This window comes from Physeter macrocephalus, chromosome 10 (genome assembly GCF_002837175.3).
Source record: "Physeter macrocephalus isolate SW-GA chromosome 10, ASM283717v5, whole genome shotgun sequence".
Lineage (NCBI taxonomy): Eukaryota > Metazoa > Chordata > Mammalia > Artiodactyla > Physeteridae > Physeter > Physeter macrocephalus.
Genome location: NC_041223.1, coordinates 77,722,219 through 77,746,422, shown reverse-complemented (window position 1 = coordinate 77,746,422; position 24,204 = coordinate 77,722,219).

Below are 24,204 nucleotides of genomic sequence, written 5' to 3'. Positions count from 1 at the left end.
CCCTATCTCTTTTGGTAAAAAAAATTAGATATAGTTATCCAGACTTACCGATCCAGTCATTCTGACTTGATACCTCATACACATGTCAGTGACAGAAGGCAGAGCAAAGGAATTGCTTAATAAGGCAGGTTGGGAAAACCCTACAGAAGATTTCCAAAAGAATACTCCAAAAGAGTTAGCTAAAACCCTTCCCTGGGTCATTCCAGAAGTCTGCCTTAAAATCGTTGGTTGGAAAAAAATCAATTATGCACCGAAAAGCTTGATAAACCTATTCTCCAATTTTCTGAGATGTTTAAGAAAACTTTCAAACAATATTCAGGTATGGAAGACATTAATTATCATAAACCCTCTTTAACTTTTTCTTTCCAAATGGCCTTGATGAAGAGCTTGCCCCCTTAGTTAAAAGGCACCAATTAAATTGGCCAACCATGGAATCAATTATTTAATCTGGAAGACCAACTTTCTAAAGTTATACAAAAAAATTGTCAAAAAGGATCTACTCAAATAATGAATTTACAACTTCAATAATTAACCAGTCAAGCTAAATCAACTCAATCCCCAATATATAATAAATGATCCTCCAACCTGCAAGACTCCCAGAGGAACATTTGCTTTTACTTGCAAAAATCCTGAGCATTTCAGAAGAGATTTCCCTAGATTAAAAGGAACAAAACCTTTCGCATTTTCCCTCAAATTACGAATTTAAACCACACTCAAACTCTGCACAACTTCATTTCCTTCTCCTTTAGTGTTGCTCTGAGGAAATATCTAGGATCTTTTCTTTTCTCCTCACTAATATCTTGGGAGAAATTGAATTTACTATTGTGAAACAGACTAAAGCTTTAAATGATATGGGTTGATATCAAGATGTAATTGATAACTCTTTCTGTTCTCAACCCAATGATTTAAAGCATCCCCTTCCTCAGAGTACTAAAACAATTTCAATGGTAGGGTTTTCTAATTGCCCTATGACAGTTTTTAAATCTCAACACATGCTGCTTCAACTTGGCCCCCCATATAGACATACATTATTTTCTTCTTGTTCCTTCCTCTCCTATACACCTTGTTGGAAGAGATGTTTTAGAAGTTCATGATACACACATTTCCTTATCTTAAAAAGGGAAAATGTTTTTAAATCTAAAGGATAATCCAAATAAACAAAATTATGAATCTAATAATTTAAAATTTAATCCTTTGCTTGGAGATATCATTCTTTTCCTCATACCCACTGCAACCCAAACAAGAGATGGACTTTTACAAACTTTACCACACCACCTATGGTCTCAGTCTTCTATGGATAAAGGGAAAATTCATTTACCAACCCCAATTAAAATAGAAATAGACTCATTTAAACCCCTTCCAAATATTAAACAATATCCCCTCAGAAAGGAAGCTATAGGGATCCAGTCTACTGTAGAAGAGTATATTAAACAAAGTCTGGTAGTTTCTTGTACCAGTCCATGTAATACTCCCATCCTCACAGTTTAAAGACCCAATGGAAGAGGATGGGGTTTTTCTAGGACCTAAGAGGCATTAACAATGTCATCATACCTTTCCACCTAATCCTCATAACCTCTTATCTACAGTCCCTGCAAGAAGTAAAATTTTCACAATGGCTGATTTATGTAGTGTTTTCTTTAACATCCCTGTGGATTCAGACAGTCAATACTTGTTTCGTTTTCACTTGAAATGACCAACAATATACCTGGATGGTAATGTCCCAGGGATATACTGAAAGCCCTACTTATTATTTCCAAGTCCTAAAATCAGATCTTAAAGATATTGTTTATCCAAAAGACTATACTATAATAGGTAGAATACTATAATAGGTAGAATATCTACTTCTTTGTTCCCCAAATATTCAGACTTCTCAAGGGACAGCCTTAATCTTCTCAAACATTTAGTTATAAAGGGGTCATAAATTATCCAAAGATAAGTGATAATTTTGTCGGCCTCAAGTTAAATACCTAGGACATCTGATATCAGCTGAATAATTATTAATTCACCTAAATAGAATTAAAGGAATCTTAGCCTTTTCAATTCCTAAGACTTAAAAACAACTCAGGGGATTTTTAGGATTAATTTGTTACTATAGTAACTGGATTCCAAACTTTTGTCTTATGGCTCAGCCATTATAATCATTATTAAAATTGGATAAATGAGATCCCCTTCAATGGACTGAAGATGCCATTTAGCCTTTAGACAATTAAAAGAACAACTTACTGAAGTCCCAGCCTTAAAGCATTCTAACTCAAAGATGCCTTATTTTTAACTAAATGTGCACAAGCAATAGGGATTAGATATAATAGTATTAATTCAAAAACATGGTGATCAAAATAGATCAGTAAGCTATTATAGTCAGAAATTAGATTTTGTCTCTCAAACAAGGCTTGTCCCTGCTGCATGAGAGCAGTTTCCATTACAGCAGCCTTACTCAAAATATCAATTTTATTAGCCTTACTAACAAAATTGTCATGGGGTCTCCCTTAACCATTTACATACACCACACACTGTTTAAGCTCTTTTAAATTCTCATCATATTCAATACCTTTGCTCTAGTAGATTTACTTCTTATAAAATTATTCTTTTGTCTCCTTCAAATGTCACTATATCTCTTAACCCTGTTACCCTTTTTCCTTTGCCTTTGGACTAAATACCTCATGACTGCCTTTATTTACTAACTTCTAGACTGAATTTACCAGAAACTCATTTGCATAATCCTGATTTGATGCTGTTTACTTATGGTTCTAATTTGAAGGCTGATCAAGGACAAAACTGGGATAGATATGCTACTGTGTCTCTCCATGAAATAATTGAGGAAAGCCCTTTTCCTTTGGTCATGGCAGCCCAACAAGCTGAACTAATGACTTTAACACAGGCTTGCATTATAGCAAAAGATCAAACTGGTAATATTTAATCTGATAGCTGATATGTTTTCAGTGTTGCTTGTGATTATTACATGCTATGGAAACAAAGAGGAATTTTGAACTCCACAGAGCAACCAATTTAAAAGAACCAATATGTCTTAGACCTGCTGGAAGACATTAAAAACCCAAAACTTTTGGCCATTATAAAAATCTCAGGCCATTCAAAACTAAACTCAGAGGAAAGTAAAGAAAATAAACTGGCTGATACAGCGGCAAGAGATGCTGCTCTTTGCACTTGTTCTACTTTAAGGAAAACCTCAGTTTTGATCACTAAACCTTCTATTAACATGCAAGACTTACTGGCAGAAACCCCAAAAATGTATTCCAGGAGGAACAAAACAAACTGCTATATAACAGTTGTAAATTCTGGGAAATCATAACTTATGGTATGGATCCAACAAAAACCCTGCCTCAAAGCCTGAAAGAATATTTTCTATCAAATGTCCATTGACTCACCCATTGGGGTCCAGACAAAATTATATTATGGGGAAGCAATACTATTGGAAATTAACCCACAAAATAGCAAGTGAGATGTATCTAAAATGTCACTTTTGCCCAATACATAATCCTGGTAAACCTATTCATTCTTCCAAAGGCTATTTCCCTTTAATTTTGTGACCCTTTGAAGTCCCAAAGTCCCAAATGGGTTTTGACCAACTGCCACCATCCTGAGGATATAAATATGTACTTGTATTGATATGCATTTTTTCTCATGGGGTTGAGGCATTTCCATGTTGCAGGGCTATCATATTTACAATGGGTACAATTAGAAAAATTAATCCCTACATGGGGTATTCTCTTTGAGATTAACAGCAACTGAGGGACCCGTTTTACTGGACAAATTATTCAGTCTGTAATTTGACCTATTTTTCAACATTTTCACTGGTTGATTAGTGTAGTATACCCATTGAACAATTAAGACTCAACGGGCTAAATTGGAGGAATCTTTCAATCCCCTTGGCCAAAAACCCTGACCTTGGTATTGCTTTATCTAAAGTCTACTCCTTCTGGAAAACCCTTACTTTCTCTTTTTGAAATAATTACTGGAAGACCAGTGAAAATATACAGTAGGTTGCATGAGCCCAATTTGATTAAAGGGGAAATGTTAATGTACTAACTTGAAATGCTCAAACTGTTAAGGATTAATAGTTCATTTGTAGAGGAATATTTTAATAACAAGCTCCTGGGAGATGAAGACCTCAAAGAACATGATCTTTAACCAAGTGACTGTGCTTACCAGAAAAGATGCCTTCACAAAGATGCCTGGCAACCTCAGTGGAAAGGACCATATCAGGAATTATTAACTAAACCGTGTGCAGTGAAACTTGCTCCTATCGACTCATGGATCCATATACCTCATTTAAAAAGTTTTCACAGTCCTGACTGGATCTCTCAACCTATTGGTGACTTCCAACTGAAGCTAACTGGAAACAAACAAACAAACAAAATCTTTCCTGGATCAGAAGCAGACAATACCTAAAGTAAACAGCTCTCCCAAGAATACAGACCAGGCCAGTGTACTTCATGCCTGACATCTATGACATTGGGTAATTCTGTTTAATTTATGTGAAGATATGCTCTTAACCCTATTACATACTGTGAGATTGATACAGTGGTGGTTTTGGTGAAACTTTCGCAGGTTTATAATTTTAGCAAATACCTAAGTGGCTACTACTTTATTTTCCTTAATTTTCCTCATGTATAATCTACTATTAGTTACAGTGATCCTACAAATTATCAATATAATTAAATATTATCATTTTTAAAAAGTATATTCCTGGGCTTCCCTGGTGACGCAGTGGTTGCGCGTCCGCCTGCCGATGCAGGGGAACCGGGTTCGCGCCCCGGTCTGGGAGGATCCCACATGCCGCGGAGCGGCTGGGCCCGTGAGCCATGGCCGCTGAGCCTGCGCGTCCGGAGCCTGTGCTCCGCAACGGGAGAGGCCACGGCAGAGGGAGGCCCGCATACCACAAAAAAAAAAAAAAAAAAAAATTATATTCCTGTCACGAGAAGAACTCACAGAAGACATCTGGCATTTTCTTGATACTTTCATAGCACTAATCCACTGGTCCCCAATATAATCTAATCACCATCATGTGACCTTTAAAATCCTTCCTGACTCTTCTACTGTTTCCTGTCTCTACCACTCATTCATGTACCTGGAAAGGCAATGTTATTTTCCAAATATCTGTTCCATGCCACTTAAGGAAATTTACCTGAGTGTTGGATACATCACCATTTACCTACTGAGCCCTTTGCAAAAAATAATGACCCCATCATTGTGACCAATTTCACCAATGTACCTAACTCTACCATGGGTCATAAAAGAGAACTCTCAGAGATTGCTTACTGAGTTCAGGTCTGTACCCAGTCTTAGCCCATCCCTTGTTTCTTCCTAACCCCATGGGAAACAATTCCAAGGGACACTGGGGAACCTAGATGTAACCAGTCTAATGCTTATTTCTATAATAAGTGTCAAAACATTTTTGCAAAAGAAAATATTACCAATTGAAACATAAATACCATTTACTTCTCTTCCCTGCCCTCTATACCATACTTACTGACCACCTGCTATAATAAGGCCAATATAATATTATATATAAAATATATAATTCTCCTTTTATATGGGAATTAGAATCCAACCTACTTGGGTTAATGGAAGACTCACTCCTCTTTCTACCTGCATGCTCAGTTTGACTGATTGGAAACTTCCATGTACTGGTGCATGATTAGAAAATGTGGTCACCCACCTTCCAAAAAACCCCTCAAAACCTAGAGTACTATGTGCCCCCCAAAGCGTTTATATCTGTTCATGGGTACAACAACCAACCTTGAGCACATGAATATTTAGATAGTTGGAGAATAAGAGGAACTTGCGTGCTGAGACATTTGACCACTCTAATCAGTATTTTAAAACTACTCATTAGCTTAAATTCTAACATTAATAGTTACAACCCAGAGAAAAGGTCCCTCTCAATAGCTGATGACTACCCTGAAGATGATCCCTCTGAATATGAAGATAATAACTGTGCTCATTCACCAGGATGTGACCTCCCTGCAGGATATTCAGGGGATCAATTAAGTTGCCTCCTCAGGATTTGGGGTTCCTGCTTTGGAACAGGTACCACTGATCTAGAGGTAATGATGAGGAATCTTACTCATACTGTCAATAGAATTGCTAGAGCTCTGCAAGAGCTATTAGGGCTCAACAGAGATGCTTCTCTTGCTCCCATAGCACTTGATCATCGTATTGCATGAGATTATCTCCTTGCTGCCCAATGAAACCTCTGTGTTACTGTTAATACGTCTTGTTACTGTTGGATCAATACCTCATCTCAGGTATTGAAACTTGAAAGAAGTAAACTCTCTAAACATGCCAAAACTCTTAAAGGATATTCTAACTTTGTACCCAGATGGCTTAATCTTAAGTTTTCTGACAGTTTTAGCTGGCATGCTTCAGGTATTGGAGCTCTCCTGCAATCTGGACTACAGATCATCCTTCTATTGATTTTCATTATCGGTTGTGTCTTAATGATATTCAAACTGTTTATGTTCTATGTAACCTGCTGGCTTGAGACTAAAACTTCCACCAAAATTTAACCTGCTGGCTTGAGACTAAAACTTCCACCAAAATTTAACCTGCTGGCTTGAGACTAAAACTTCCACCAAAATTATGACTGCACAGTAATTTGAATCTTCAACACATCTTCCTCCTGGGGAAAAGTCAACTCATGCTGAAACACTGATTGAGATATGACCTGCCTGAGACCATATCCCTGAATCCTCTCTGTTGCTCAAATATGACCCAATTCTGTAATCTGCTTCTCTTGTTCTTGCCTCCAACACTCATCTTCTGGGGCAAATCCATCTCAGCTCCGAGAGAGACCATGAATTCAGAGCAGGTTATTAGTCACTCAGGCAACAAACGAGACATAATAAGACCAAAATTGATCATCAATGCTTTCCAAAGGGAAGATTTTGATCAAAAGTGGGAAATTATGACATATTTAAGATGATTTAAAAATAAAAATGGAGTAACTATGTTTCAGGCATCCAAAATGGAACCTGGTGGCCATTGTGGATGTGGTTTCAGGTATGTTCCTTCATCACTGAGAAATTGAAATTTCTTTGAACTCTATCAAACTCAAGGACATCACCAGCTATTTTCAAAACAAATCTGCTAGTGGCTGCCAGCTGAAACTTCATAGTTTCAAAGCTCCCAGTTGCAACTTCATAACTTCAAAGCTCCCTGTGTAATCATTTTGAACCCTGACCAATCCTTGCTTAACAAACACTCTTATTTCTTGCCAGTTCCAATCCTAATTTTTGACCAAAGACTCATGTTTACCTTTTGTCTTTTTGTCTTTATAAGCCTCCCCCATTTTGTAGTCCAGCAGAACATAATTCAGGCATTTTCCTGGATTTGTACTTTCCATGATGCAGTCTTGACAAACCCCAAATAAAAGTACTTTTTGCCTCAACCAAGTCTCCAGTCTTAGAATTTTGGATTAACAGTATAACTTATAAGATTATATAATTGTTGATTTCCTGATTTTGTGTTTATATTTTTGGTGGGAAATCTTCACTGAAGATTTCAGGATGATGGACACCTTGTCAGCAACTTGTTATCAAATGTCTTAGAAAAAAATTATCTTATTATACTTGCTGCTTTATTGCAAATTTGAAATTACATCAAAATAAATATGAAAGATAAACTGTTTATATTTTTAGAAGTGTCAAAAGTTCCTATTTTAATAAATATGAACTATTATTAATTAATGTTTATTAGTTATTATTTTTAATAATTAACTTGGTATCTATTTTAATTTGTATGATATGCACAAATAGTTATCTGTAATATTTTAATATTTAAATATTAAATATTTAAAATATTTTTCCACAGTGTCTCAATTTACTTGTGGCTGCTAATCATAAAAACAGAGTCCCCCCAAATTAAACTATTAAATGCTCTTTGGTTCCAGTTATTTTTTATAAAAATTAGAACAGTGCATGCCAACAGTTCACCCAGGGATACAATATAATTGGTCTGAGTGATACATGAGCATTGCCATTTTCTCTAGGAGTCAAGGAGAGAAACATGGACACCACCAGAGGTGAGAAACACCAGGCTAGAGTTGTTTGTAATGATGGTCAGTCAATTTCTTGCTTTCTGTTCTAGGATCAATTGTGAGACTAACTGAGGAAGGAACATTGAGGGATCAATACTGTGTCTCCTGTTCTTGGTGAATAAATAGCACCTTCTTTTTATACGAGGGAATTAATAGTAATACAAATATAATAACTATTTTGTCTGAAACATTGTTTTAGATATTGTTGACTTTTGTATTTTTAGGCAAGCAAGCTTACCTACTAAGTTTGTGAAACATGGACATGTCCTGTGAAATGCCTTGTAATACTTCATGTTCAACAGAACCTATCACAAACCAAAATGATATATAATATTCCAAATAATTTAGAGCTTATTACCAAAATAATTTATCAATTATTACTTCTGATTTATTAAAATCCAGATGATCACTTTGTTTTATATTTCAATCTTTGTTGACAAAAATATTATTAATCATATTCTTATAGCTATTATCAGATCACTTCAGATGATTTGATAAGAGGCTTTAAGGTCAGAGTTTAGGTTTTATTCATGCCCATATCCCCAGGTCCAAAGAGAGTGCATGAACAAGCCAAATGAATGAATGAATGAGATGCTCAAATGAGAGTAGGCCTTCTTGGATCTCATAGATTGTTTCTCCAAATTATTGTGTGGCTTTTTCCCCCACATATAAATTTATTACAGCTGCTATATGTTGTATTTTATATTTTTCTACAAAATTTGTTAAAATAAATTCCCAAACTTTTCAGATGAAAAGATAGCAAAGCAAAAGTTCTTGAGGATGTTGCTAATACATTGCAGTTGGATGCTTCCATAATGAAAAATTTCAAAAGGAGGTCTGTCTTAATAGAGAGGGTTTATGTATGTAATAAGTTAAGTAAATTACTCTATATCAAGGTGCACTTAACATGTTGGTGGAAGAAGATCATTCTATTTAATAGGTTCCATTTTTATCTGTGTAAATAAAAAGGAGTAAGCACAAGTTATGAATGAAAGCCCTTTGTCCTTTAGCATTAACTTTCTTCGGATGTTGTTGTCTTACTCACCTTCCTCCTTTATAAAGGTGACTAAGTTGGTCAATTACAGTGCATTGCTGTCTTTAGTTTTATATCTCTCCTTGTCCTTGGCATTCTCTTTGCCTCTTTATGGTAATGAGGTTAATCCTCTCTTCAGTGGGCTCCTGTGGGGATGTAGCATCAAGGTTTTCAATAAAAAGCTGAACAGTTCAATAATTTTTATTGAGTATTGATTGAGCAGTCCTTAGGGAGCTAAACACAGAAAAGAAGAGGTGTGGAAAGTAGCAGAGAATTGTAATAGCCTCAGTCTAATTATCTAAAGCACCCATCCAGCAGAGAGGCACAGAGAGCTGAAATAAAAGTGGCATTGAAGTTACATTTTTCTTTTCTTTTCAGTGAAACACCTGAAATTACAGCAGAATTGTGAATGGTTAAAAGTCAACATTTGTTTCTTTCTTTTCAGTGAAATATTACTTTTCAAAAAATAAGAAACCATGTTACATAATAGAGATTGGAAAATCTTCTGGTATTGCTGAAGTTTTTTCACCACTTCTTGGCTTTTCTCAGGCCCTTCAGTCCTGCTCTCATACCACTCAAACTTCCTCTGTCCACGTGAATGAGAAAAAAAAAACAAACATGGAAATGAAATAGAGTGCTTCCACCCACAGAAGAGGAAAGAAAGCTATAAAGGTGGACATAATTCTCCAAAAAATGTTTCTAGTAGTTACTAGACAGCAGAATTTGTAAACTAGCAATATTCATTATTCCTTGAGGAGTCAAAAGAAAATATGTTGAGGCTCTTGTTTGTTTGCTGTTGTTTCCTAAGATATATAATATATGTTGTATAAAGCTGTTAAGTAAAACAGTTCTCTATGGTCGAATAACTTGATGGAACACCGAGTGGAAAAAAATAATACTGAGTGTTATAAAAATTTATATTATGTTGTAAATTTTTAAGCAAGGAAAAATATAAAACATTTCCCAAATTTTGTATTTGCTCCTCAAACATTTTAAAGGCAGAGCATTGAAAAGGGTAGAGAATGGAAAGTTAGATTTATCTCAAATAACTCATTAAAGAGCACAATATGTTCCTATTATATTATTAACTTAATTTTAATATATAATTAACATAATTTTAATAATGGTCTTGTGAATGAAATCAATTATTATGCACTCCATGATAAAGTATTTATTTCTAAAAGATGAGGAAACTGAAGCTAAGAAAAGTGACCAAATGAATAGTATCATTGTATAAAAGACAAAAGTATAAACATATTTAGTTTTCTTCCTTTGACTTCAAGTTTCCAGGAGAAACAACTCTTAGAGTTCCATTGGAGGATAAGTCCCCTCAGGATTTATTCTTTTGACAATTCCATCTTGGTGCTGTCTTTCCTCAATATAGGTATAAGGTATCACTCAACTCTGCTGCCTAAGGAGTGACACCAGTGTCTCTACACCTGGGGATCTACACCCTATTAAATCAGAAATACTGAGTCTGAAAGTTAACCTTACACACATATACACACTCATACACTCACACACATTATATATATATATATGCTGGCAGGAACATGTGTCACCTTGTTCAGATATCAAAATTAAGACAGCACACAGAATAAGTTGGTAAGGCAGGTCCCCCATGACAACACCCTGCAGATGGTGTGATGAGAGCCGGATATCATTAACTACAGGTACCATACGGAATGATCACACTCTAGGAGAGTGACATAGAAATATGAACGTCTTCACGTACATGGGAGTGTAAATGTCACCCTCCTAAGAGAGGGGGAAGAGCCCTGGGGCTTTAGGGTGTAAATACATTTCTGCCAGGGGAAGATGAGACTGTCTCTGAGTTTGCAATTCAAGATGCTCTCCCTTCTGAAATTGTTATGTTCTATATTCTTGAAGGTCTGTGAGCTATTCAGCCATCTTTTTCCTTAACTCAATATTTTAAAAAAATATATAGGCATGTGAAAAAAAGAAGAACCCCACATTAAATTAGGTCTTTTTCTCTAGTCATATAGTGAGTCCATACACACTCTTTCTTATCTGAGGGAAATTGCAAGGGGATAACTATAAATTGTCTAGTTAATAATAGATTGGAAAGTGCAAGATAATTCCTGTGGGTGCCATACAGAAAATGCCATGGCATTAACAATCTAATTGAAATAATTATTGATGAATCAGACACAAGATGGCCATGTTGTTTTCCATCAGTTTTGTATCCAACAGAGAGTAAATGCAATTTATGTCAATGGCATACCCAGGGGACTCAAAAAGATATTCAGTACTTTCTCCTGTGACACAGGAAGAAGAAGCTGCCAATTGATTTAAAGAAATAAGGCAGAACAATTATAATGCTGTGACTCCCTGGGTTTTGGTGTGTCACTGGGAACAACAATACAGGCTAATTTAGGATGACCTGCTGAATCCTCTCACACAAATTATGGGGTAAGAGTCTGCATCTGGTCCTAAGTGCAAGAAAGACACAAAACCATTCTGGATGAGCATGAAAGATGTCATAAAATGCCTTTCACGGAATATACATTGATGTGTAAAATAGATCAATAAACTCTAAGATCAGAAACTTAGTAGGATATTTTTCTTTTCTTTTAAAGAAAGCAATATTTTTTTCTATTTTTATAAATTTATTTATTATTTATTTATTTTTGGCTGCGTTGGGTCTTCATTGTTGTGTACGGGCTCTCTCTAGTTGCGGCGAGCGGGGGATATTCTTCGCTGTTTTCCACAGGTTTCTTATTGCTTTGGCTTCTCTTGTTGCGGAGCACGGGCTCTAGGCACGTGGGCTTTGGTAGTTGTGGCATGCAGGCTCAGTAGTTGTGGCACACAGGTTTAGTTGCTCCACAGCATGTGGGATCTTCCCAGACCAGGGCTCGAACCCATGTCCCCTGCATTGGCAGGCGGATTCTTAACCACTGTGCCATCAGGGAAATAGCAGTAGGATATTTTTCAGTTAAGAAAGGGTAAGTTCATGAATAAAGGAGATAAAAGGCTAGTTCTTTTGTTTGTTTGATATGTACCATTTTAATTTGATTTTTAAAATTATCAATTGAGAAGTAACTCCACTGCATCTTCTGCTTTGTTCCTTCCTATGCAAAGTGAGAGCAAGAGATGTTATTAAAAATACAGAAATTGAAAAAAATAAGAGAATAATGAGAAGGGAGCATGCATTCATTTTCTTTCACCATTTCAAATTTTCTCACCTTTAGAAATGGAAAAAATAATTGAATTATTCTTGTCTAAGCTCCTAAACAGTACTTAGATCTTTTGTCAGATCTTTACAAAATTACATTAGGGGACTACAAATCCAGGAAAGTCAGCCAGCCGAGCAGGGGATTAAACACTTGAAAGATTCTTGTATATAGTTTTATTAGAGTAATATATTGGGTTCAACATTATCCAGACATCCAAGTGTATCAAATGTCCGTTCATATTTATTTCTTGCTAATGCCACAATGACACAGAGTCTTATATTTTTCTCTCTTTTTTCTCTTGTTGATAATATTTTTCTTGGCTTTTCAGAGAGAGCAATCCAAATTATAAATCTGAAGTCTAGTTTACAACACATGAGATGAAATAGAATAAGTTAAATTATATTTCTGCTTAAATTAGAACAAGGTTATTCCAACGAATTCATCTTAATCCAAGTAGTTATCTATGAGAAATATATTGATTTATATTGACTTTTAAATCTTTTAAATTAAATTCACAGTTTTGAATTTATGGAGATTCATGTGAGATCAAAATCTAATTCATTTTATGGATGGAAAGCCAAGCAAACTGGAACTAATGAAAACTTGTTACAAGAAGTTCAAACTTGGTACACTTTTTTTCCATTTCATCTTATTTTACAGATATTTAACTTTTGTCCTCTCATCTCCTTACAAATCACAATCATGAATATTAAGGTACAAGCTAATGTTTCCACATAAATAATTCTCAAATTTTCGTACCAAAGATGTGAAAGTTTCAGTAGTGGTCCATTTCTGAATTTAATTTTAATGTTCAAGAAAATTAAAATTAAGGTAAAAGTTAGGAAAAAACTTGATATATTTTAAGTGGTTGTGTCTCCTTTACCTGGATATATTTGGGGGCTGGACATTGGATCTGACTGGGGAATTATTCCTGTGAAACAGAAGGCATGTAAACCTGACCTTCAAGCATGAGTATTTGGGCATGCTAAATGGAGACCGGTAAGTTTGTCTTAGATCACACAGTGTGGAATAGAAACTGATGTGGACAAATTCCCTGTTTCATAGCCTTATGTGGACAGAGACTGGTGGCTATGAAAAAAGCCCAAGGACACCTCCAAAGACTACAACTGGGATTTGGACTAGAAATTTGCCATTTGAGGGGCAATTTCTAGCTTGATATCAGACACTAATTAAAACTGCCCTTATGACTGAAATTCATAAAACAATTTTGAAAACTACACCTTCCTGATATCTTGGAAGATAAACATTCAGAAAAACATTCTAATGGGGAAGGCAGTGCCCAGAAGAGTTCCCCAATAAAGCGGAAGTAGTTTATGTAAGATCATGCTACTGCAGGAATGCAAGGAAAAGATACTTATGAGTATGTAGCCTCTTTTCCCCTAGGACTGACTTTGGAACTGCAAGAGGAGTTGCCAGATTCTAGCATCACTTGGAAAGGGCCCTATAAACATCTTTCAATTGACCAAGAAAGAGCTATTTGGTTTGTGGATAGAGGTAAATGGACAACAAAATTTTTGGAAGGCCACTACTATGATTAAACAACGTGAAAATAAATCACTTCAGTGGGCTGAACTGAATGCTTCTTGACATGATGTTTTGGTTTTTACCAGCTCATGATAAGTGGCCAAGGATCTGGACATATGGTCAGGCAGAAGGGCAATGGAAACCTTGCCTATTAAACTGATGTCCATGTAGAACACACTGTATGGAAATCACTATGGAGATTTGAAGGGGGGATTAAAGTAGGACATGTCAACATCCATCAAGAACCCCTTCCAACATTGGAAGGTGATTGGAATGATACAAATTATAGTTAGTATATAAACAGTTCCCAAATTTATGTACCAAAGATACGAAAGTTTTTTTTTTTTTTTTTTGTGGTATGCGGGCCTCCCTCTGTTGTGGCCTCTCCCGTTGCGGAGCACGGGCTCCGGACGCGCAGGCTCAGCGGCCATGGCTCACGGGCCCAGCCGCTCCGCGGCATGTGGGATCCTCCCAGACCGGGGCGCGAACCCAGTTCCCCTGCATCGGCAGGTGGAGATACGAAAGTTTTGATAGTAGTATTCCATTTCTGAATTTAGTTTCAATATTCAAAAAAAATTAAATTATCATGTTTAAGCATTAATATTGTTCTAAATTTATACCTTTACATCGATTGATTGATTTGTAAGCAATTAGCTATGGAGATATAAATATGGAGACAAGAGACCCATCAGAGGGCTAATAAAGTATTTCAGTTATGAGTCTCAAGGTAGCCTCAGGAGGAAAGCAAGGTTTAGGAAAACTAAACTATTTCATATTATGTACCAGGCACCATTCTTGGCACTAGTGACTCATTATTAAATAAAACAAATAATATTATTTTCCTAGAGCTTACACTGTAGTGAGAAAGATTTTAAAAATTAAGAAATAAGGAAATTAAAACATATTTTGAATTAAGGAAGTGACAAAGAGTTGTATACAGCAAGGGAGTTTTTTTTCAGAGATTGGAGAGGGGCTTTAATTTGAATGGCATGACCAAGAAAGTTCTCATTCAAAATATTTGAGTAAGGACACAGAGAGCCGAGGGAATAAATCCTGCAGATATCTAAAGGGAGAGTATTCCAAACTGAGGAAACAGTGCAAAGGCCCAGAGGCAGAAGTATACCTTAGGTCTGATAAACAGTGGCCAACGTGTGAGCCTGGAGAAGAGTAAAGAAAGAGTAACAGAAGAAGTCAGAAAGGTCACAAAGAGACAGATTGGCTGTGGTAAGTTTTAGATTTTATAATTAGTGATACAGTGTGCAACTGGGGAGACTTCAGTAGAGGGGTTAGTTATGTCTGTTGTAATAGTACCATGCTAGCTACTGGTTTATGAAAAGCATATACGAGGAAAGTAACAGAAGCAAGAGGCTATTCCAATAGTCTTGCCACAGGACAATTGGACCACAGTGGTATCCATGGATAGAACAAGTGTTTTGAAGGAATTCCCTGGCGGTCCAGTGGTTAGGACTCCACACTTTACTGCTGAGGGTACGAGTTCCATCCCTGGTCAGGGAACTAACATCCCACAAGCTGCGTGGTACAGCTGAAAAAAAAAAATCAGAACAGGTGTTTTAATCCTGGAAGTTAAAACTAAATAAATAAAGCTGACCCTATTTCCTGACTAATTGGCTGTAGGATTGAAGATAAATTTTCATTTTAATTCAACATTTTTTGAGTACCTACATTAAGCATCTTTCTATATCTTACAGATACATTGGTGAATAAAAGAGACCAAATTTCTGCCCTGTTGGAGCTTATATTCTAGAAAGAGGATCAATTTTAACTTACGAGCTACTTGTCCTGAGTAACAGGGTATGGGGAAGCTCCGCTAAGTGAAACTAGGAAGATTGCAGGTAGAGATCATTTGGAGAAGAAGCTTGGGCTCTTGTTTTCAGATTTAATAATTCTGAGATGCTATGAGATGAGGAAGAGGCAGCTCAGTATAAACGCTAGAAGCTTGAGATCAGGAAAGAAGACTATGTAAAAGATTTAAAGCCACGGATCATTATCTGTCATCTATGCAAATAAGGCGGTTGGCCAGACTACAAATACCAAGGAAGTGCATATAGAAAGAGAAAAGAGGTTAATTCACTGAACCATGAGAAACTGCAACATCAGAGGTCTGGAAATGAGGATTCACAGATTAAAAGGGAAAGAAAGAAAGAGCAGTGGTAGAAGAAAGAATAGGAGAGTGTTAGTTCCTCGTAGCCAAAGGAAGACAATTTTTCAGGAAGATGAGTGATGAAATGTATGAAATGTATCTGTGAAGTTAAGTAAAATGAAGACAATATGGAATGAATGGGTTTCAGAGAAAATGGGAAGAGAGGAATTACAGACAATGAGAATAGACAATTCTTTCAAACAGTTTTGTGGTAAAATATATTAGGTGGATTGAAGGGGAAGCAGGAACAAGAGAGTCCTTGACTTACCTTTATTTTGTATCATGTTTTAAAGATGAAATGTCAAGATGTTGTAATGGAAATAATCCAGTAAAAAGGGAAAACATGATGATACACAGGAAGGATGGGAGGATTGATGTCAGTCACGTATTATTTGTTGTCTGTTCTACTAGACTTTCTTAGAGCAATCCTCTCTCTCCCTAAGGATGCTGTTTTAATTGAGAGCCTTGCATTTCTCACAAAGATTGCTAAGAAAGCCTCTTAAATTGTTTAAATGATTCCAAGCTTTGCCCTCCAACTCACTGTCCAAACCTCTGCCCTGTTCTCCTGGTCACATGTACACCTCTCCAGGATTCTTCCTCATTTATAATACTCTTCATAACCTCCCTAAATAATTCATTGCCTTCTGGAGCTTATCACAATCCATCCACTGCACATTTCTCTGGTTTCATGTCTTGCTATCCAATCCCACCACACCCCACGCCACCCTCAAGATCAGCATTTCATGTACTACAGTCAACAAAATTATTAACAAGTGCCTGTTTTTTTCATTCCTCAATGTACTTGCTCATACTGTTTTTATCAAGAAAAATATTATTTCTCTCCCTTTTTGCATTAGACTAACTCAGCTTCAGTTTTTCAGAATAGTTGAAGAGCAGGTAATGTTCTCAGCCACTTAATATTAGATTTCCTCTTATGTGAGGTTATAACACCCCATGCATATTTCAAAATAATGAAACTTTCCCTCCAGGTTTAACATCTCTTAGTAAATCATGGATTCATTGATGAAAATGGCAATAATTGTTTGATGAATGAATGAATGAAGAGAGCTAAAAATTACTGAAGAAATCATTCCAGAAAGAATCTGGACCTCTGGCTACACTAAAACCTCAATGATATGCCCCAGAGCAGGAGAGATGGACTTTGACAGAATTCAAGATCAGTGAGAATAAGTTATTGCTCAACAAAGTCTGTGCCTAACATCATATCAAAATATGGTGGGTGGAACTTGTAGATTAATTTAAAGGGTACAATCTTATCAAGATACATTTGTTTTGAAATTCACTTTAATATTTATAATATAAAACAACACATATATGTATATACAGACATACCTATATAATTTTCTGCATTCTATGCATATTTTACTAAACAGTTATGATCAATAGAAGAAAAAGACAATAGATCAGAACTGTAATGTGTACCTTAAAATGTACATAGTAGGAAGAATGGAACAGAACTTAGATTACAAATGTAGTAGTTCAGTGGGAAAAAGTATGATTTTATTTAAACTAAGACAAAATTTTCCAGATAGATTAATAATCTGGTGATATTCAGAACCAGTATTTTTTCAGCAAAATTTTTATTTTTGTTTACATAGCTTACTTTTGCTCCTTTTGAAGTTTCCCCAAATGTCAATGTGTTAAATTGCACAATAAAATTTTTAAAAGAAAATAAATCACTCATTTACAGTAAGCATCATTAAACTATGAAATATTCTTTACCAGAATTATGGTGAACTGGGAGCTATAAGCTCTCAAGCTTCTTGGGACTTCTTATAATTACACCAAGATTTAGCATAGGTGATGAGAGATTATTCGGGGGGGTCTGTGGCTGTTATTATTGTTTTTAATTTTAGAAAACATTGCTTCTTTCAGTAACATCAAGCCTACATAGAAATTTCTAGTCATGTGAGGATCTGTATGTTGTAACCTAAGAGTACCTTAAACTTGCTCCTTGTTCTTATTGTTGTTGAGGGCTGTCTCCTATCTCAACACCTCAGGCAACTACCTGTCTTGCCCAGAATAAACTGTTTTAAAAAAGAATCATAATCAAATGTTAGACAATAAATAAGTGGAAAGTACAATGCCTGCAGAGCAAAGAGGGCTGAAACGTTGATGATAAAAAGAAAAGAAAGTTAGAGAAAATCAAAGCGTAAGGGGAAAAGGTATACATTTTAAAAAGAGAGAAAGAGTGAGAGTAGATTTCTTTCAAAATGGCCTAGGCCGAGGCCTTCTGGGATTCCATCCCTTTTGTAATAGATTGTGTTTCAAGTGTGAAGATCCCTGGAAGGACTTGAAACAACTTGGGTGAGGTTAAAAAGACTATCAACCTTTTAAGAAGGAATTTTTAATAGAAAATGATTGATTTATAAAGCATTATTCAAGTAATACATTTTATTGTAAAATACACAACATTTTAGAGAGGAATAAAGAACAAAATTTACACATTAGCATTTTGATATATAATGTCTAACTACTGTGTTAACTCAGATGAGAAGAAGAAATATGAATACAAATATATTCAGCTTGATTTTTTAAAGATTAATATAATTAAAAGACTATACACCATATAACCTTGTATTAGATAAAAGTTATTTTTTTCAACTTGATTAATTCTATCTCTTCAGAATAATATATGAGAAAAAAATTATATCTTCCAATTTGGTGTATGGAATTAGCTTAGAGCCACTGCTCATCTAGTGTTGTAACCCCATCTTTCATCTGAAACAACTGGGAGCAATTAACATGTAGAAATCCTAAGCATGTGTGAGATTATGCAATAGTTGTGTTAACACTGGTCTGCTTCTCTTTTCTGGTTAAAGAATATGTCAAGTCTCAGTACCTAGCTCATGATGCACAGAAATAGAGAAAGGAGTGTGTACAGGACCCTGGACACCCCCTTGTTATCCCCTGGGTGATGAATGCAATGCTGGCCTGAATATCCCATGTCCTCAATAGCATCTGTAGACATCGTTATCAGTTAATTTTGCACATCTGTGCAAGCTACGCAGAAGTAATATGCCACAAATTTATCTTTCTTCTTCAGAAGGATTAATCTCCTTGAGATAAAACCCACAGTGACCCATGGCAAAATAGGCTTTCTGTAGTAAAATAACCCAAAGCCATGGCTCTTTTATGTAGTTGCATTCATTCAGAAAAGGCCAGTGTCCTCTGCTCATCCATCAGAGGGAAAATAAAGATGTTAAAATTACTTGTATCAACAATGAGTACATTTGATTTACTGCCTGTGATATGTGTGGCTGAGAGGCTGGGCCCTCACTGGTGCCGGACTCAAGATGTTTCCTCAAGTGTGAGGTTCTGAACAGAGAGGTGGGAAGGATTCTGAAGACAGGAGGGAACAATCAGTGCCTTTTTTGTGTACATTTATTGTGCCTGTCAGTGAGAGATGAAGAGAGTAATCAGAAAGCAAATTAGTTTGTAACTCCCACTGCCATTTGTCCATTGGTTCCATATTCTATGTATATCTATCAATAAACATCTATCATCATCTATCAATCTATCTGTCTATCAACTATTTATCATCTATTACCTATCTATACTATCTAATTACCTATAATCATCTATTTATCTATTTATCATCTATTATCTACCATCTATATCTATCATCTATCTATCTATCTATCATGTATCATCTAGCTATCAACTGTTATCATATATAACCTGCTGTCTCTTTTTTCCCATCCCAATTTTCTCCCTTTTCATTTTTTCCATTGTATATATCTTAATATGACATCATACTAAACGTGCTAAGAGCACAGACTCTGACTAGGTGGTCTAGGATTCACTCTAAGTCCTATTTTAATACATATGTTTCATTGTGTAAGTTACCTAACTTAATTCCCCCTGGTTTTCTTTCCTTTAAACTGGTACTACATTGCCATATTCAAAATAGAAAACCAACAAAGACCAACTCTATAGCATAGGGGACGCTGCTCAATACTCTGCAATAACCTAAATGGGAAAAGAATTTTAAAAAGAATAGATAGGGATCACAAGTAAAACAGTACACAAAAAAAAAAAGTTGTATAAAGTGTGTAGCAGCTCTTGGCATGAAGGAACCATGAGAGACTGGAAGCTCATAATATGAGTTCATTGGTGCACAACGTCAGAAACACAGCTAATCATTTATTAAGAGCGCATTGACCTTTCCTTAAGCTCAGTGAAAAAAACTAGTGACCCAAAGTCCCACCTAATGCCCTTGACACACATCTCACTGGATAGAGGACCTAGGAACAATGCCTTTGAAATATATTCATCAAGGAAGGTAACATCCATATTTCCCAGTTTCTGTGAGAACCGAACAATGAGCAAGTGGAAAAACTACCACCTGTCATAGAGCCATGTGGATGACAGGCTCTTGGTGCTGCAGCCAGGCATCAGGGCTGTGCCTCTGAGGTGGGAGAGCCAAGTTCAGGACATTGGTCCACCAGAGATATCCCAGTTCCATGTAATATCAAATGGTGAAAATCTCCCAGAGATCTCCATCTCAATGCCAAAACCCAGTTCCACTCAATGACCAGCAAGATACGGCGCTGGACACCCTACACCAAACAACTAGCAAGACAGGAACACAACCCAGTCCATTAGCAGAGAGGTTGCCTAAAATCATAAGAAGGTCACAGACACCCCAAACCACATCACCAGATGTGAACCTGCCCACCAGAAAGACAAGATCCAGCCTCATCCACCAGAACACAGGCACTAGTCCCCTCAACCAGGAAACCTACTCAACCCATTGAATGAACCTGCCCACCAGAAAGACAAGATCCAGGATCATCCACCAGAACATAGGCACTAGTCCCCTCTACCAGGAAGCCACAACCCACTGAACAAACCTTAGCCACTGGGGGCAGACACCAAAAACAACGGGAACTACAAACCTACATCCTGCAAAAAGGAGACTCCAAACACACTAAGTGAAGCAAAGTGAGAAGACAAAGAAAGACACAGCAGATGAAGGAGCAAGGTAAAAACACACCATACCTAACAAATGAAGAGGAAATAGGCAGTCTACCTGAAAAAGAATTCAGAAAAATGATAGTAAAGATGATCCAAAATCTTAGAAAGAGAATGGAGAAAATACAAGAAAAGTTTAACAAGGACCTAGAAAACTAAAAGTTAACAAACAATAATGAACAACACAATAAATGAAAATAAAAATTCTCTAGAAGGGATCAATAGCAGAATCACTGAGGCAGGAAATGGATAAGTGACCTAGAAGATAAAATAGTAGAAATAACTATTGCAGAGCAGAATAAAGAAAAAATAATGAAAAGAATTGAGGACAGTCACAGAGACCACTGGGAAAATATTAAACACACCAACATTTGAATTACAGGGGTTCCTGAAAAAGAAGAGAAAAAGAAAGGGACTGAGAAAATATCTGAACAGATTATATTTGAAAACTTCCCTAATATGGGTAAGGAAATAGTTAATCAAGTCCAGGAAGCACAGAGAGTCCCTTACAGGATAAATCCAAGGAGAAACACTCCAAGACACATATTAATCAAACTATCAAAAATTAAATACAAAGAAAGAATATTAAAAGCAGCATGGGAAAAACAACAAATAACATACAAGGGAGTCCCCATAAGGTTAACAGATGATCTTTCAGCAGAAACTCTAAAGCCAGAAGAGAGTGGCAGGACATATTTAAAGTTATGAAAGGGAAAAACCTACAACCAAGGTTACTCTATCCAGCAAGGATCTAATTCAGATTTGACAGAGAAATTAAAATCTTTACAGACAAGCAAAAGCTGAGAGAGTTCAGCACAAACAAACCAGCTTTACAACAAATGCTAAAGGAACTTCTCTAGGCAGGAAACACAAGAGAAGGAAAAGACTGACAATAACAAACCAAAAACAATTGAGAAAATGGTAATAGGAACATACATACTGATAATTACCTTAAATGTAAATGGTTTAAATGTTCCAACCAAAAGACATAGACTGGCTGAATGGTTACAAAAACAAGACCCATATATATGCTGTCTACAAGAGACCCACTTCACACCTAGGAACTCAAACAAACTGAAAGTGAGGGGACGGAAAACGATATTCCATACAAATGGAAATCAAAAAAAGCTGGAGTAGCAATTCTCATATCAGACAAAATAGACTTTAAAACGAAGACTATTACAAGAGACAAAGAAGGAGACTACATAATGATCAAGGGATCAATCCAACAAGAAGATATAACATTCTAAATATTTATGCACCCAACATAGGAGCACCTCAATACATAAGGCAAATACTAACAGCCATAAAGGGGAAATCGACAGTAACAAAATCAGAGAAGGGGACTTTAACCCCCCCACTTTCACCAAAGGACAGATCATCCAAAATGAAAATTAATAAGGAAACACAGCTTTAAATGATACATTAAACAAAATGGACTTAATTGATATTAATAGGACATTCCATCCAAAAACAACAGAATACACAGTTTTCTCAAGTGCTCATGGAACATTCTCCAGGATAGATCATATCGTGGGTCACAAGTCAAGCCTTGGTAAATTTAAGAAAACTGAAATCATATCAAGCATCTTTTCTGACCACAACACTATGAAACTAGATATTAATTACAGGAAAAAATCTGTAAAGAATACAAACACATGGAGGCTAAACAATACACTACTTAATAACCAAGATATCACTGAGGAAGTCAAAGAGGAAATCAAAAAATACCTAGAAACAATTGACAATGAAAACACTACGAACCAAAACCTATGGGATGCAGCAAAATCAGTTCCAAGAGGGAAGTTTACAGCACTATAGTGCTACCTTAAGGAACAAGAAACATCTCAAATACACAACCTAACCTTACACCTAAAGCAATTAGAGAAAGAAGAAAAAAAAGCCCCAAAGTTAATACAAGGAACGAAATCATAAAGATCAGATCAGAAACAAATGAAAAAGAAATGAAGGAAACGATAGCAAAGATCAATAAAAATAAAAGCTGCTTCTTTAGAAGATAAACAAATTTGATAAACTTTTAGCCGGACTCATCAAGAAAAAAGGGAGAAGACTCAAATCAATAGGATTAGAGGGAAGAGAGAAGATGGCAGAAGAGTAAGACACGGAGATCACCTTCCTCCTCACAGATACATCAGAAATACATCTACACGTGGAACTTCTCCTATAGAACACCCACTGAACGCTGGCAGAAGACCTCAGACCTCCCAATAGGCAAGAAACTCCCCCACTACTTGGGTAAGGCAAAAGAAAAAAAGAATAAACAGAGACAAAAGAATAGGGATGGGACCTGCACCAGTGGGAGGGAGCTGTGAAGGAGGAAAGGTTGCCACATACTAGAAGCCCCTTCACGGGCAGAGACTGCGGGTGGCAGAGGCGGGAGCTTCAGAGCCACGGAAGAGAGAGCAGCAACAGGGTGCGGAGGGCAAAGTGGAGAGATTCCCGCAGAGGATCGGTGCCGACCAGCACTCACCAGCCCGAGAGGCTCGTCTGCTCACCCGCCAGGGCGGGCGGGGCTGGGACCTGAGGCTTGGGCTTCAGTCGGATCCCAGAGAGAGGTCTGGAGTTGGCAGCGTGAAAACAGCATGAAGGGGTTAGTGCACCACGGCTGGCCGGGAGGGAGTCCGGGAGAAGTCTGGAGCTGCCAAAGAGGCAAGAGACCTTTTCTTCCCTCTTTGCTTCCTGGTGCGCGAGGAGAGGGGTTTAAGTGCTCCTCTTAAAGGAGCTCCAGAAACAGGCGCAGAGCTACCGAAGAGACAAGAGACTTTTTCTTACCTCTTTGCTTCCTGGGGCGCAAGGAGAGGGGATTAAGCGCACCGCGTAAAGGAGCTCCAGAAACGGGCATGAGTCCCCGAATCAGCTGCTCCTTTAACCCCGTCCTGTCTGAGCGAAAGGCAGACGTCCTCGGACGACCGACGCGCAGAGGCGGGACCAAGTCCAAAGCTGAACCCCAGGAGCTGTGCGAACAAAGAGGAGAGAGGGAGGTCTCTCCCAGCAGCCTCAGAAGCAGTGGATTAAATCTCCACAATCAACTTGAAGTGCCCTGCATCTGTGGAAAAACTGAATAGACAGCGAAATATCCCAAGTTGAGGAGGTGGACTTTGGGAGCAAGATATATTATTATTTTCCCTTTTTTTTTCTTTCTGTAAGTGTGTATGTGTGTGCTGCTGTGTGAGATTTTGTCTGTATAGCTTTG